At 36.8% G+C, this 17,587-nt stretch overlaps 1 protein-coding gene and 1 long non-coding RNA gene across 5 annotated transcripts in view; both read left to right on the forward strand.

Annotated features, from left to right (window-relative positions):
• LOC129652975 (uncharacterized) overlaps positions 1–5,780 on the forward strand; it is a 31,652-nt gene extending 25,872 nt beyond the window's left edge. Inside the window, exon 2 of the long non-coding RNA XR_008714879.1 lies at positions 2,383–5,780. This is a non-coding gene — a long non-coding RNA (uncharacterized LOC129652975). The remainder of the gene's footprint in view (positions 1–2,382) is intronic.
• Positions 1–17,587, forward strand: part of AKT3 (AKT serine/threonine kinase 3) — a 284,036-nt gene that overhangs the window by 77,881 nt on the left and 188,568 nt on the right. The gene's annotated exons all lie outside the window — the stretch shown is intronic.

Here is a 17,587-nt window from a genome sequence, read left to right on the forward strand (position 1 = left end):
ATATAGAGCTCATGAGCAGTGATTTTTGTTCATTTTTTTTCCTATTATAGTCCCAGTGCCTGTCATAGAATGGAGCACTCAGTATTTATTGAGTTTTAACAAATGAATAAAATTTATCACTAGAACCTATTAAGAGCTTTAGTTGTTCAGTAAATCCATATCAAAATTCAAATAGGGAATACAAATATAAAAACCTTCACATTTAATTTATTTTTTAATTTATATTTTGAAGTAATTTTAAACTAACAGAAAAGTTGTAAGAATATTTCAGAGAATTAGAATTAAAATAATTCAGAAGAATATTTCTTTTCTGATCCATCTGAGTATAGGATACCTCATTATCTCTGCATACTTTGATGAATTTTTCTTACAATCAAGGACATTCTCATGCATAAAAGAGTTTTAACTATTAAGAAATTAATATTGATACATCAGTCACTACCATCTAATCCTCACATTGTTTCCATTGTTCTTCAAGCACATGCTTACTGTCTGCACAAGATACTCTAGGATCATCTTGCTGTATCCCCACCGTAGCTCTGGAATCAGTATGCTCCGTGGAATCACATTGGTGTGTATTTTTACCTGAAATTGTTGGTACTAGTTGTTTTCGCTCATTGTATTGGCTGCCACTGTTCTCAAGCCCTTTCAGTACATAGTTAGGAAGTATCTGTGTCTGTGTGTGTACATATATATGTATATGTATGTGCATGCATACATTTATATGTGTATTTGTGTGTGTGTGCGTGGTGTACTGTCATTTCAGTCATGTCTGACTCTTTGTGACCCCATGGACTATAGCGCCTCTGTCTGGAATTTCCCAGGCAAGAATATTGGAGTGGGTTGCCATTCCCTTTTCCAGGGGATCTTCCTGACCCAGGGATCAAACCCGGATCTCCTGCACTGCAGGCAGATCCTTTATGGGCTGAGCCACCAGGGAAGTTCTCTAGCTCTTGCCAAATGTCCACCAGGGATGGGGAGCAAAATCACCACTCCTGGTTGAGTGCTGCTGATCATGGAACTTAAAATCAAGTAGAGAAACAGGTATTAAACAGCTAGTCATGTAAATATATTTATTTATTATAAACATAAATATATTCAATTATATATACAGTTATCCATTCTAATAAATGCTAATTATTTAAATACAAAGATAAATACAAAGAGCCAAGAAAAATGAAAACTCCATATTGAAAACCAGTGAAAGTTTTTATACATTATATATTAGGTACTTGATGTAAGTAAATAACTTTTAGACATGGTCTTTAGGTGTAGGATGACTCTATAATGTGTTATACAAAATAGGAAGATTTTAGGAGTGTCAGAGTCTACTGTTAGTAACCAGGATGAAACAATAAGTAGAAATGAGGCAAATCCCACATAAGGACTTCATAATCTACTTCCAAGCTTCTATAATCTACTCAGGAAAAAGACTGATATATGAAACATGTAGAGAATAATTCAAGGAAATAGGAAATAAGCACTAAACTTTTTCAGACATTGGACTTTCCTGGTGGCTCAGATGGTTAAGAATCTGCTTGCAATGCAGGAGACCTGGGTTCAGTCCCTGGGTTGGGAACATCTGGAGAAGGGAATGGCTACTCACTCCAGTATTCTTGCCTGGAAAATTCCATGGACAGAGGAACCTGGCGGGCTATAGTCCACAGGGTCGCAGAGAGTCAGACACGACTGAGCGACTAACACCACCTTGTTTTATATTAGTATAAGAAGTGGTTCATTGTTATTTCTCCATTTTGACTTTATAGAAGGCTTCATGAAGAAAGATGGGATTCTAGGTCTAAAACTTAGTTCTTGATGTCCTCTCTAATATGACTCAACTGTTCCTGTTCAGTTTTTACACTCTGCTGCATAATTTTCTAATCTGTTGAAGAGTTTGAATTTGATGTAGCAAAAAGAGACCTGCTGGGGCGTCTTGATGAGGAATGTAACATGATGAAATTGTTATCTGTTCTGGTAGAAACCGTTCCTTTGTATACCAGCCTTCATAGTACCAAAATTGGGTTTTAAGAGAACAATATTATGTGAACTACCAAGTATATATACTGAAAGAAAAAATTTTTCTTAAGCCAATATGTAAGTCTCTTATAAAAAATGGATCTCCAAGGATTATTCTTATATCAGCTTATCTTCATATTCCCTGTTTTTTTAAATTAAACATTGCATATATTTTAATTTCATATACTACTTAAGGCCCTATAAGTTATTACTATAACTTTAAGCTAGTAGCCAAGATATTTATTGTGTTGGCCAAAAAGTTTCTTTGGTTTTTAAGTAAAAAGATACATTTTTTCCATTTTCACCAGGACCACCATTGAATAATGTATTGACCATTTTGTTTCACTGCCTTCTGGTATTTTTCAGGCAACTTCATAATTCCATCCTCCCAAAACAGTTTATCTTTTTGAGCAAAGAATTGTTCCAGGTGCCTTTTACAGTCTTCGAAGGAGTTGAAAGTTTTTCAATTAAGGGAATTTTGTAAAGACCAAGATAAGTGCAAATATGAAGGTTCAATGTCTGATGAATATGGCAGATGAATCAGAACTTCCCAGCCAAGCTGGAAGAGTTTTTGCTTGGTCACCAAAGAAACATGTGATCTTGCATTATCCTGTTGGAAGATTATGCATTTTCTGTTGACTAATTCTGGACACTTTTCGTCACGTGCTGCTTTCAACTGGTCTAACTGGGAGCAGTGCTTGTTGGAATTGATCGTTTGGTTTTCCAGAAGGAGCTCATAATAAAGGACTCCCTTCCAATCCTACCATAAACACAACATCATCATCTTTGGTTGAAGACTGACCTTTGGTGTGATTCATAGTGGTTCATTTCCCTTGTCCATGATCTCTTCCATTTTGTGTTACTATACAGTATCCACTTTTCATTGCAATGTCACAATTTGTTTTAAAAATGGAATATTTTTGTTGCTGTAAATAGAGAATCTCATGCAGAAATACAGTCAATAAAGTGTTTTGTTTTTTTTTTTTAACTTATGTGGAACCCAAACATCCAAGCAATTAACTCAACAAAGCTTGAGGAAGATGATTTTCAATGCTTGATTTGGATATTTTTGGGTATATTGATTATCTCCTGTGTGGTTTAATGTGGATCGTTTTCAATTAATGTATCAATTTGATCACTATCAACTTCAACTGGTCTGCAGCCTGACTATGGAGCATTGTCCAACTAGGAATCTCCCGCACAAACTTTATAAACCAGTTTTGACACTTTTGATCAGTGACAGCACCTTCTCTGTACACTGCACAAATCTTTTTTTTTTTTTTGCTTTTCAGTTGCATTTTTACCTTTCTTGAAATAATAAAGCATAATATACCAAAATGTTGCTTTTTTCTTCTGTCTTTAATATTAAAATGGCTACACAAAAATTCACTAATTTTGATGTTTTTTAAACAGATGTACAGTGAGATGACAGCTATCACAATACAGTCTAACAAAATTGTGTTGAATGAAATTAAAGACACCTGAACTTTGACTGTGTGGATCACAATAAACGGTGGAAAATTCTGAAAGAGATGGGAATACCAGACCACCTGACCTGCCTCTTGAGAAACCTATATGCAGGTCAGGAAGCAACAGTTAGAACTGGACATGGAACAACAGACTGGTTCCAAATAGGAAAAGGAATATGTCAAGGCTGTATTTTGTCACCGTGCTTATTTAACTTCTATGCAGAGTACATCATGAGAAATGCTGGACTGGAAGAAGCACAAGCTGGAAGCAAGATAGCCGGAGAAATATCAATAACCTCAGATATGCAGATGATACCACCCTTATGGAGAAAGTGAAGAGGAACTCAAAAGCCTCTTGATGAAAGTGAAAGTGGAGAGTGAAAAAGTTGGGTTAAAGCTCAACATTCAGAAAACTAAGATCATGGCATCTGGTCCCAGCACTTCATGGGAAACAGATGGGGAAACAGTGGAAACAGTGTCAGACTTCATTTTTTGGGAGCTCCAAAATCACTGCAGATGGTGACTACAGCCATGAAATTAAAAGACACTTACTCCTTGGCCGTGAAATTAAAAGACGCTTACTCCTTGGAAGGAAAGTTATGACCAACCTAGATAGCATATTCAAAAGCAGAGACATTACTTTGCCAACAAAGGTCCGTCTAGTCAAGGCTATGGTTTTTCCAGTGGTCATTTGTGGATGTGAGAGTTGGACTGTGAAGAAAGCTGAGCACCGAAGAATTGATGCTTTTGAACTGTGTTGTTGGAGAAGACTCTTGAGAGTCCCTTGGACTGCAAAGAGATCCAACCAGTCCATTCTGAAGGAGATCAGCCCTGGGATTTCTTTGGAAGGAATGATGCTGAAGCTGAAACTCCAGTACTTTGGCCACCTCATGTGAAGAGTTGACTCGTTGGAAAAGACTCTGATGCTGGGAGGGATTGGGGGCAGGAGGAGAAGGGGACGACAGAGGATGAGATGGCTGGATGGCATCACTGACTCAATGGACATGAGTTTGGGTAAACTCTGGAAGTTGGTGATGGACAGGGAGGCTTGGTGTGCTGCAATTCATGGGGTCGCAAAGAGTCGGACACGACTGAGTGACTGAACTCAACTGAACTAATGCTACTAGAACCATTTTGTGGGAAAAAAACCAAACTTTCTGGACAACTCAATGAAATTTTAAAAGATGTAGGCATAGCTTTTCACTTATTCCTTTGACTGTTTGCATTCTTCTTGCCTTGCTGACATCAGGTGCTGATAAAGGGAACATCATAAACTTTAAAATATGGAGCATTTGGGGAAGTTACAGCAGATCAAGTACATCATGTACAGCAGATCAAGTACAACATGATGGAGTGAGTAAGTGAAGTCGCTCAGTTGTGTCTGACTCTTTGCGACCCCGTGGACTGTAACCTACCAGGCTCCTCTGTCCATGGGATTCTCCAGGCAAGAATACTGGAATGGGTTGCCATTTCCTTCTCCAGGGGATCTTCCCAACCCAGGGATTGAACCCGGGTCTCCTGCCTTGCAGGCAGACGCTTTAACCTCTGAGCCACCAGGGAAGCAAGTATCTGGATGTAGGAGAAAAATATGTATTGGAAAAAGGGTGCAGGAAAATATGCCAAAGGTACACTTACCCATTTCAGATATTTGCTTTCTGCCATTTTGTGCCTGGGAAGAGGGATAGGAACTTTAACTTCCTTTTCCCCATTGTTTGTTCCAAGGATCTTTATTTAAGGTTGCATTAGTTGGTACAGGGTTTCCCTGGTAATATAGCTGGTAAAGAATCTGCAATGCGGGAGACTCCAGTTCTACTCATGGGTTGGGAAGATCCCCTGGAGAAGAATAGGCTACCCACTCCAGTATTTTTGCTTGGAGAACCCCCATGGACAGAGAAGCCTGGTGGGCTACAGTCCATGGGGTCGCAAAGAGTCGGACAAGGCTGAGCTACTAAGCACAGCACAGCACAGTATCTCAAGAGGGGCTGAAACACAAGAACAAAACTGTTGGGACTTCCCTGGTGACTCAGGTGGTAAAGAAAACTGCCTGCAATGCGGAAGACTCAGTTTTGATCCCTGGGTCTGATTAGGATTATTTAACAAAGTTAAATATACCTTTGTGATGACATCCTTAAATTTAATAATGGCGTTATTCTCTGGAACAAAGCAGTCAGGGTACCCAAAAGCTACCCCTGAAGTTAAAGTGCAAAAGACCACTTAGAAACCTGCAAAGTGTTTTTATTATTTTGAAGTTTAAAATCTATTGAGTTTGAAAAAATAAAAGTTGAAAACACCAAATCTAATACTGTGTATAACTGGAATGAGGTTTTTTAGAAAATTACATTTGGCAAATAATTAATCCTTAATAAGGATTAATTATTTTATCTATTTTAGGGAAAAATTAATTTAACAAACCTATTATTATGTGAAATTCATGTAATGAACATGGGCAGTACATAATTTCTGTAATATTTATAGCGTCAACTACAAGAAAAGGCTGAATTAGTATTATCAATTGCAAAGAACATTCATTTCAGAATCAAAGTTATTCGTAAAGCACTGCTCATGGTCACTATAATTAATTCAACATTAGAAAGACTGTTTAAAATGCCATGCCATATCACTTTACTAGATACACCTTTTAGGTGCTTATGTGCTTCATTTTGGATAAATATCACTTTTTTGTACCTTCCGATACTGAGTAGATTTTTTTCTTAGTTGAAAATGTTCACTCATCTGCTGACTTCTGGTTTTGTGCCAAAAGTAAAGAAGCTCATAGTTATTAGATAAAACAGGGGTCACCCAGCAAGCAGTTACAAGACTCCAATACACAGCATTAGCCCTTGCTCAGCAGCTCATTGTGATTAGCGAACCAGGCTATTATAAGTTCTTTGCCTTTTTCCTGGAGTCAGTGGAGTTTTGGTTGGGTAGAATATCATTGTGGATGGCAGATTGGCTTGGCAGTTGAAGGCCCCTGGGCTGAAGTTTCTAGAGGCCAGGCAACCTCCTTGACACCTAGCCCTTACTACCCATCTCAGTCCTGCTTTTTTGTGTCTCCCATATCCTTTTCTTCACAGCCCCATTCCCTGTGGGCTGGATCCTGTTTCAGTTGTTCCATGTGTATCTCAAGCCTGTTCCTGTAGACAAAAGTTCATTCTGCAGTGAATGTTCCTGCTTTCTCTTTCTCTTTCATTTTGCATTTCTGAGTTGGAGCCCTGATATACCTCTCAGATCAGCGCACCACTCACCCTTTGACAGTGAAGCGCATAGCAGAATATCCTGTCTTTGTCTTCATTAGGCTAAGGCGGAAAACAGCAAAACAAAAACAAGGACTGTATCATTTTAAAAGATGAATACAGCACTGTCCTCTCCAAAAAAAGGAAATTAAGAGTGTATTATATATGTAAAATTTAGGTATAAATCTGTTTCCTAGACTATTACTCATTTAAGCTTTCTTTATACTTAAATCCAACCATTTGGTAGAAAAGTCAAACTTATCACTGCCTTAGATACACTTTAAAAATTCTGTAACATGAGTGGTCTTTGTACTTGTCTTGTGGCAAGTATCTTCACATTATAGAAGTTGCATAGATACTTAAAATGTATTGTTCTTTGTGATTCTGTAGTAATAATTTTATGGAATTTCTTTTTTCCCTTTAGTAGGCTATCTTTGAGAAGCATTTTAAAAAATATGTCTGGCTTGATATAATTTAGAGTTGTGACATGTAATTTTCACAAGTAAATTGGGTCAGAGAATTCTGAATTAATAATTTTTCCCCCAAAACATTAACTCATTTCCTATGTGTGTTTATAACATAATATTGTGAGTACCTAATTTATAACCAGCAACTAAGACAAAAGGAAGTTTTCTTTTTAAAAAAATTATCTAAAAATATGATTTTATTATTTCCTAGTAGTAAATTGACTGTTAAGACTGTCTAGCCTTAATTAATAATATTTATTAAGAACCTAGCATGTGCGTGAAGAGTACAATATGTTTAGAAATAAACCCAGTTGGAGGATGAGGGCACTAAGCTCGCTACTCTCGTAAAATACTGTGTGTATCTGTGTGATCAGGAGAGAGGGCGAGAAAGGGAGGGTTGGAAGGAAGGGGACTGATAGGACAGGGCTGCATGTGGTAGTTGCAAGTAACTTGTGGTGTGAAATCAAGAAGACTTAGGACACATCCAAAGATGACATAAAATATATGTTAGTATCAATACCGTGTAAACTTTAGATCACTAGAGATAATGAAATTATGATTGGAAATTATTGGGATAAATTTAAATGAAAGAAGTTTAAAGTAGTATTTTGAAGAAGCAGGGCAGATCAGCAGAATATAAATTTGGGCTGAGTTCATAGGCAGATTAATTCCCATTTAGTAACTGAACCACTTTGTTCATAGAAATAATACTTTGCCTCTTTCTATTGAAGTATATGCGAGTCCATATTGCATTTAGACAATCTGAGAAGTGTAGGCAGGGAGAGTTATGAAGGAGATTGGAAAAGATAAAAAGATTGCTGTGCCATAGAAGCTAAGTGATAGCAGTTATCCACATGTGTGGATTTAAGAATGAGGCCTGAAAAGAGGTCATTAACGACGGTTTCATTAATGACCTTGTAGAGACCAGTTTCAGTAGAATAGTGATGATAAATTGCAGCGAGTTGAAGGTGGATATTGAAGAAATGGAGAAAGTCATTATACATTATTACTTTTGAGTTATTTTCTGATATAAGTAAAGAAAACATTGTAGCAGGTCAAAGAAAGATGATGCTTGAATGGGGTGAGCATGTTCATAGGTTAGGGGGTCAGAATACAGAGGGAAATTCTGAAGATTCAGGGGAGATATAATCATTGACATAACAAGATTTTTATAGGTAACAGAGGAACAGAGGATAGCCCTTGAAAAGGAGAATATATACATCCTCCTTTGAAATAGAGCATTCCAAATAAAGAGACTCTTTCAAATGGAGAGTTGAGACCCTATGGACTGTAGCCCACCGGGCTCCTCTGTCCATGGGCATTCTCCAGCAAGCCTACTCGATTGGGTTGCCATGCCCTCCTCCAAGGGATCTTCCCAAACCAGGGATCAAACCCAGGTCTTCCGCATTGCAGGCCGATTCTTTACCAACTGAGCCACCAGGGAAGCCCTGAGATTATTTGCATTCAGTAGTTTGCATATTTTCTAGGAAGTAAGGTCATTACAGAATGAGAGAGATGGCATTTAGAGGAGACAGTTTTGAATAGGGTAAAGAAGATGTCTGCTTTTTTGTAAATAATCATTATCTATCTGACTTGATAGATGGTCAAGTCAGAAAGAGATGAGTTAATTTCCCAGGGTTACATGAATTACAGTGTAGGTTTTTTTTGGCTTAGTTTCATGATTTAATATATTATTGCTCAGAACAGTTACATGGAAAATAGATTGAATAGCACACTGAGGGTGATAAAATGTGTGCAGTGAAAGAAAAACTAGATGAGAAAAATAGAGACTGACCAAGGATTCTATAGAGAAGGAGACACATGAGTAAGGGTAGAAGGGAAACTTGCAGACAGAAAACTGGAGAATGAAGGACTGGAAATGGTAAGTAAAAGGAAGGAGGAAGTTCAGTGGGAGTAGGAAAATTGGAATATTAGCTTAAAATACTAACGACAGAGTAGTTTATTCCTTCTGCAGTATTTGAATGCCCCCCTCCCCCCGCCCCCATTTTGCCAGGCACTATTCTTTGCAGATTCTTAGAAAATGAAGTACCAAATGGGTACTGTTCAACAGAGTTGCCACTAGATGTCACTGTGTCTCACATGGCAAATTTAAACTACTCTCCTCAAGATACAGAGCTTTGAAAGTCAGATGTGCATAAATAGGCGATCTTTACAGAGTTTACACAGATTAATTAGTTCTAATCCAGGTATCTTATCCATACAGCTACATCCAGAGAAAACCTCTTTTAGGACAAATGCAAACCCTGAAAAATTCCATGTGATTAATACTGTCCTTGCATTATTGATTCATTTTTACTATGTTAATCACACTTCAATAGTATTTCTCCTTGTGTGCTGCTCAGTTGTGGCTGACCCTTTGCAACCCCGTGGACTGTTGCTGAGCAGGCTCCTCTGTCCGTGGGGATTCTCCAGGCAAGAATACTGGAGTGGGTTGGTATACCCTCTGCCAGGGGATCTCCCCAACCCAGGGATCAAACCCAGGTCTCCCTCATTGCAGGCTGATTCTTTACCGTCTTAGCCACCAGGGAAGCCCAAAAACACTGGAGTGGGTAGCTTATCCCTTCTCCAGGGGATTTTCCCGACCCAGGAATTGAACCAGGATTTCCGGCATTGCAGGCAGGTTCTTTACTGTCTGAGCCCCCAGGAAGTATTTCTCTAGTGAGCTTTAAATTTTTCTGGAATCCTGTATCGGATTTTTGCAGGTATTTTCTTTTCTTAATACTATTTTAGTTGTTTGCCAGATTGGTTGTGGTTTTATAGGGACTAATGAGTTTTCAAGAGGACTAACGAAGCTGCTTGTTACTAAGTGCTCAAGATTGTGCATGTCTATACCATACTGTGACTTGAAGTTTTGCTTGTGTGGCCTTTCTGTTCTCAACTCTAAGGAATGGTTAGTATCTATTCAGCTTTTTAAAAAAATCTCATTCTTGTTCCCTATCCCAGATAGAATCACCAAGTAGTTCTGCTTCTTTATCTTCTTATTCAAAGAAAAGAGTCATGTTTAGGAAGCTTATCAGACTTCTGCCTTCCCACAAGGCTTTTCAACTTGGTTCTTTCAAAACCTCTGAACAATTTTGAGTGACTTTGCAATATAATTATTTAACAGTCATGCAGAAAAACAGACATACTGACAAACCATGTTGACTTTCTCAGAAACATGTAAACAATACCCAGGCACACTATATATGTTTCAGGATCTGTTTATAATCTTATGTTTTCATTTATGTTAATTTGTCTTCATTAGACTGAAGAGCCTGAGGAGAGATTGCTCAATATAAACAATTTGAAAACCATTATAGTAGAAAAAGTGTAGAGTCATACTTTCTGCATGTGATATGCCTAACAATATAACCCAATGCTTTTTATATAACTCTTTTTATTGCTGACCCTAAAGTTAGCTTGTGATCCCTTATGATCTTAAATGATTTTCAGCCATGTTTACAAAAATCTATACTGTGCCTTAAGTACACTATTTTAAATTTATCTCTTGAATTTCATTGTGTTTATGGACAAAGTCAGTTTATATTTTAAGGTGATTTTCTGTGGTACTTACCATTGTAATATTAATACTTTCCTTTGGAAAGGCACGTGTTTGCTAGCATCATCATAATCTATAAACAAGTAGTAATCAGGAGAGCCCTTTGCATCAAGACGCCAGGAACAGAATCTCTGGCATAGAGTTGGTAAGCTGCAAAGAAGGAAACAAACACATTATTTGGAATAACTGGAAATAGGCTGAAGATGCAAATGCAGTTTGCTTTGAAAATTTTACAAAAGACTTTTCCTTGATTGGAAAAATACTTATTTTTTCATGGGTTCTTAAGACCAGATGATGTTAGGTAATATTTTGGTCTATTAATTGAAGATATCTTCCTTTAATGTTTAAATAAATTTCTTGAAAAGAATTATTTTGCTTTTCAGCCAGGTAAACATGAACATTGCACTTTCTGAGGTGCACTGAGTGGGCGGTGAACAGGAAAGGAGGCCTGTGAAACTTCCCAGCAGTTGCATCATAATGTCACTTGATCAAAATTGTATGGAACTAATCATGGTTATAACCTCTGTAATAAACAAAGCATTCAACTATGGTGCAGCAGTGTTCCATTAATGAAATTCTTCTGGGAATTTTCCAGTAGTCACTTTTTAATTCTTAAATTCACTTTCATAATAATTTTCAAGATGAAACTTTTTTCCTGACATTTCTTTGAAGCTTTACAGTGAAAATATTATATATTACTTTTTAGGAATATACTACTCTCTTGTACTGGGAATAATAAGTTTATTTAGATAATGGCCATCTACACTCTCTAGCTCTAATCCCTAAAGGCCTTAACCTCCATTAGGAACAAATGTAGATTTTTGTTTGCTTGAAATAGCTTCTTGGACATGTAAAAACTCTTTTTGACATCATTATTTAGGGGCTCCCATCCTCCCAGTGGAATCACAGCCTAATACAAAAACTTTGCAGCTGGTGAGCTCCCAAAGCCCCTTTTGATGATTGTTTTTAAGCTCAGCATGGCAGCTTGCAGTTGTGCCTTTCCTGCACTGGTACCCCCGCCTCATCCCACCCCTGTGCTCATGGTCTTCTAGACAGTAAGAATTCTCCAGTGGTAAAATACAGGGCTGAAAATTTCTGATGCCTTTTTCATCCTCTGTTCTTCCTAATTCTTTTTCGTTCTAAACATATCATAAAGTTTAACGGAGATTATCAAGGGAAAGATACTGTGACTCTCTCTCTCTCTCTCTGTCTTACTCTGTATGTCTTCTGTGATGCCTTACTTGCTTTAACTCATTTATTAAATTAAAAAATGTCTATATCAACAGGCAGTAAGTATCCAGAGGTTACTTATGGGATTCCTTTGCTTCTCAGTAAAGTGTTCAGAATCAGAGATTGAATCTGCAGGTCTAACTATGGCCTAGTTATCAAACCTTGAAATTTCTTCAACTCTTATTATGTTCTCTATTTAAAAAAGTAAGTACAGGTAACCCAAGCAAGTGGCAGTTAATGACTTAACTCCCTGATAAACTGGTTGACAAGAAATTGTCTCTAAAAATTTTTTTTTTTTTGCTTTGCTTTAACTAGCTTTATCATCTATAGGCTTGTATTGGTAATTTTTAGACGAAAAAAAAAATATATATATATATCATTCAAGATAAATCATGTTTATCTCATTGAAATATAAAGATCAGTTCAGTTCAGTCACTCAGTCATGTCTGACTCTTTGTGACAACATGAATCGCAGCACGCCAGGCCTCCCCGTCCATCACCATCTCCCCGAGTTCACTCAAACTCACGTCCATTGAGTCGATGATGCCATCTCGCCATGTCATCCTCTGTCATCCCCTTTTCCTCCTGCCCCCAATCCCTCCCAGCATCAGAGTCTTTTCCAGTGAGTCAACTCTTTGCATGATTAAATAGGATATGATTCACATTATGAAAATATTTTGAAAATACATAACGTATAATTTGAAAATACATACATATAATTGTGTGAGTTAGTCTCTCAGTCATGTCCGACTCTTTGCGACCCCACAGACTGTAGCCTGCCAGGCTTCTCTGTCCAGCTGTAATTGGGAAGCTCTAAAAAGACATGGAACTCATAGGCCAGTAGTGGTAGTTTAACATTCAACTGATGAATGTTAAAATATGGGAAAAAAGATACAGAGAGAAATATGTTTGAATATAAAGTACTACCTGTGTTTGAATTTAATAAAATAAATGTTGAACTAGGAAAATAGAAGTAAAGCAAAATGAAAAATTGTTCAGTGAAAGATCTTTTCAGTTTGGCTCCACATTGGGAATTTGTGCTTTTGCAGTTTGTTGATAACATGTATTAAAGTTATGTTCCAGAGTCAGTGCAGATTTTGCTAAATTAATTTTTTGCAGGCCTACATAATGCATTTTTAAATTGAGATATAATTGACATAGCATTGTATTAATGTCAGGTGTACAACATAATGATTTAATATTTGTATATATTGTGAAATGATCACACAGTAAGTTTAATGCATTGATTTTTGAAAGTTGTTTTCATGATAAATACTGTAAGTACTGTTGATGCTCATTTTATATAATAATTATATGCCTTGAACTCACTAAATCCAACTTGAAAGGCATCATTTAGGAAATCCCTGGAAGTGTTAAATAGTAAAATCTCCATTCCTAGTACCAGTGATCAGATGGGCAGGAAAATTGTACAGCAGTAAAATGAACAATCTCTCATTCTGGAGAGCTGAATACTAGCATCTGTTGCCACCTATTTTTCAACCTTGAGCAAATTGCCTGTTTTTTTTTTTTTTTTTTTTTTTTTTAAATAAGAGGAGTTGACCTAGGTCATCTCAAAAATTCCTACATGTGTTACCATAGTGTGATATTTTAAAACCAATGTTTTTGGTGTCTTATTTTATTGTATAGATATGCCCCAAAGTTCTGTTTTATTTACTTTTTTTCTGAATCAAATTAAATTTAAAAAAATTTTTATTTATTTATTTATTTTTACTTTACAATATTGTATTGGTTTTGCCATACATTGACATGAATCTGCCACGGGTGTACATGTGTTCCCCATCCTGAACCCCCCTCCCAACTCCCTCCTCATCTCATCCCTCTGGGTCATCCCAGTGCACCAGCCCTGAGCATCCTATATCATGCATTGAACCTGGACAGGTGATTCATTTCACATGTGATAATTTACATGTTTCAATGCCATTCTCCCAAATCATCCCACCCTCTCCCTCTCCCACAGAGTCCAAAAGACTGTTCTATACATCTGTGTCTCTTTTGCTGTCTCACAGGGTTATCATCACTGTCTTTCTAAATTCCATATATATGTGTTAGTATACTGTATTGGTGTTTTTCTTTCTGGCTTACTTCGTTCTGTATAATAGGCTCCAGTTTCATCCACCTCATTAGAACTGATTCAAATGTATTCTTTTTAATGGCTGAGTAATACTCCATTGTGTATATGTACCACAGCTTTCTTATCGATTCGTCTGCTGATGGACATCTAGATTGCTTCCATGTCCTGGCTATTATAAACAGTGCTGCGATGAACATTGGGGTACACATGTCTCTTTCAGTTCTGGTTTCCTCAGTGTGTATGCCCAGCAGTGGGATTGCTGGGTCATCAGTTCAGTTCAGTTCAGTTCAGTTGCTCAGTTGTGTCCGACTCTTTGCCACCCCATGAATCGCAGCACGCCAGGCCTCCCTGTCCATCACCAACTCCCGGAGTTTACTGAGACTCACATCCATTGAGTCAGTGATGCCATCCAGCCATCTCATCCTCTGTCGTCCCCTTCTCCTCCTGCCCCCAATCCCTCCCAGCATCAGTCTTTTCCAATGAGTCAACTCTTCACGTGAGGTGGCCAAAGTACTGGAGTTTCAGCTTTAGCATCATTCCTTCCAAAGAATACCCAGGGCTGATCTCCTTCAGAATGGACTGGTTGGATCTCCTTGCAGTCCAAGGGACTCTCAAGAGTCTTCTCCAACACCACAGTTCAAAAGCATCAGTTCTTTGGCGCTCAGCTTTCTTCATAGTCCAACTCTCATATGGCAGTTCTGTTTCCAGTTTTTTAAGGACTCTCCACACTGTTCTCCGTAGTGGCCGTACTAGTTTGCATTCCCACCAACAGTATAAGAGGGTTCCCTTTTCTCCACACCCTCTGCAGCATTTATTGCTTGTAGACTTTTGGATCGCAGCCATTCTGACTGGCGTGAAATGGTACCTCATTGTGGTTTTGACTTGCATTTCTCTGATAATGAGTGATGTTGAGCATCTTTTCATGTGCCAAACTTCTGTTTTAGAACTGAAATCTTTAATAGGATTATCACAAGAAATTGAAAAACCTCTCCCATTACTTGCAAAGGAAACGTTTTTTTGAGAAAATAACAAACATATATTTTAATTCATAAGGACTAATATATATAGTTATCACAAATGAGACGCCCACATGGTAACAAGAATAGCCATTTCAAAAATTACCATTAAACATAGTAAGGAATATTGGAACTAATACATAATGGTGTAAAATATAGTAAGTTAAGAGATTCTGTTTCTTTACCAGTAATAATTTTCTAAATTCTTTACTAAATTCTTTACTAATTTAAAGGTAAATTTTTTATTAGGGTATGAGATACATACAGAAAAGTAAAAGAGCACCTCCTATGAATTTTCACAAAGTGAGCATATCATGTACCTATCATCTGTGTAAAACCATGGATCATCACCAGTTCCTTCTATGTTTTCACCTCCTTCCCTCCAGTAAGCTAAGAGGATGGCTTCTGCACCGTAGATTTTGTTAGTTACTTTCCTGAAGTTTTTTTGTTTGTTTTTTACATTTGCACTGGCAGTTTATGAGTTCATTTGTCCTATATCTTCACCAGCACTTGAAATTGTCTTTTTAATTTTAGTCATTCTGCTGGATGTATAGTGACATGGCATTGTGTTTTAAATTTGTTTTCCCCTGATGACTACTGAAGTCAAGCCCTTTTCTTATGTGTTTGCTATTCATGTGGAGTACTAAAAGAATTTTTTGACACTGTATCATAAAATACACTTCCTTATGTTAAGAAGAGGCATTATAAATTAGATATTATATAAAACATTTGGCATAATCCCTTCTTCTATCTCTAGTTGATAAATTGTGAAGTGCTTTGAAAATCTTTTCTAACTTAATAAAACATTGTCTGTATTTCAAACCATAAAACTAATTTCAAATGCTTATCTTTTAAGTGTTCTTAAGACTAATTATTGATAGTATTTTTTGGAAAAAACTATCAAAATGAAGTAGTTTAAACAAGCAGTATAGACCCCCCCCTTTTTTTTTCCCAAACACCAGAAGAAAAATACTAGACTTTGTAGAGAGTGTAATTTAAAGTTGATCTATCTAACTAATTTTAGTTTTAGTGACCAGTCACAACCTGATATTCTAACACAGATCTGTCTGGAATTTCTCTGAGCAGTACTTTAGAATTATATGTCTGAGGGAGAGACCAACTTTTCCATGTGCTTCTGCATTTCCTACCTTTCTGTGTGGTTGTATTGGACACATATGATTTGTTTCTGGTCAATGGACTGTGTGGAAAAATACTCTGTGTCACTTCTGGGCTGAGGCGGTGTACCTCCTCCCTTGATCCTTTCTCTCACGCTCTGGTGACTTTGAAGGCTGCCTGATCCAGAGTCTCTGTCATAAGCCAGCCAGCTCTTGTTTATTGTAGCAGTCAGTGTTAAGTAACCTAATACAGTTTCAATTCAGTAAGCGATGCAGTGAATAAATATTGTGTTTTTATGTCCATGGTTTTTGTCAACAGAATGCTTTCTTCCTTAAATAGTACAGAGAGTATGTTTATGCAGTGGAATAGATTTCTGATGGGAAAATAAAATAAATATAAATAAATAAAAATAAAAAAGACCAAAAAGTTTGTTTTTATTTTTCTATCCCACCAAATGAGAAGAAAACATAAAGACAGATGTTTGTTTCTGATTGTCAGAGTCATATTTATCATTTACATGGAATCGCATTCTTTATGTGTGATTTTGTCTAGTTTTTGGGGTTTTTTTTTCCAATTTAGGAAGATGACAGCTCTCACAAAAGGTTTATGTCAGAGTATATTGAAGGATTATGAAAAAAATATTGTAGTCTTTTGCTGAACATTGGGAATACAAAGAAGCATCCTAATTGAGATAAAAAATACATTATTTAGGAAAATAAGTCCTTTTTAGCTTCTTCTGTTATTTAAAACTTTTTTACACAAAAGTGATTTCCTTGAAGAGCTCTGATTTATTTCCTACTCTTTTGTTTTAACAAGAATTTCCAACAACCCAAAATAAGCCTTAGTAATAGGTAAAAGAAGTATTTTATATACCATAATGTGTTTGCTAATATTCTTGTATTAAATTACTTAAACAACTTTAGTAGAAAACTTTGGAAATCTGAGATATGTAGTACCAGGAAAATGATCTTAAATTGGACAAAATTGATTAAGAAATTGAAATGAATAAGGAGCATGTGATAAAAATATGTAGCACTCATATTGGACTACTTAAATATCTTTTTTGTGATTATTATTGGACTATGTTGGTGGTTCATCCTTATGGCAGAAAGTGAAGAAGAACTAAAGAGCCTCTTGATGAAAGTGAAAGAGAAAAGTGAAAAAGTTGGCTTAAAACTCAACATTCAGAAAACTAAGATGATGGCATCCGATCCCATCACTTCATGGCAAATAGATGAGGAAACAATGGAAACAGTGACAGACTTTATATTTTTGGGCCCCAAGATCACTGCAGATGGTGACTGCAGCCATGAAATTAAAAGATGCTTGTTCCTTGGAATAAAAGCTATGATCAAGACATCACATTAAAAAGCAGAGACATTACTTTGC

This window comes from Bubalus kerabau, chromosome 5 (genome assembly GCF_029407905.1).
Source record: "Bubalus kerabau isolate K-KA32 ecotype Philippines breed swamp buffalo chromosome 5, PCC_UOA_SB_1v2, whole genome shotgun sequence".
Classification (NCBI taxonomy): domain Eukaryota; kingdom Metazoa; phylum Chordata; class Mammalia; order Artiodactyla; family Bovidae; genus Bubalus; species Bubalus kerabau.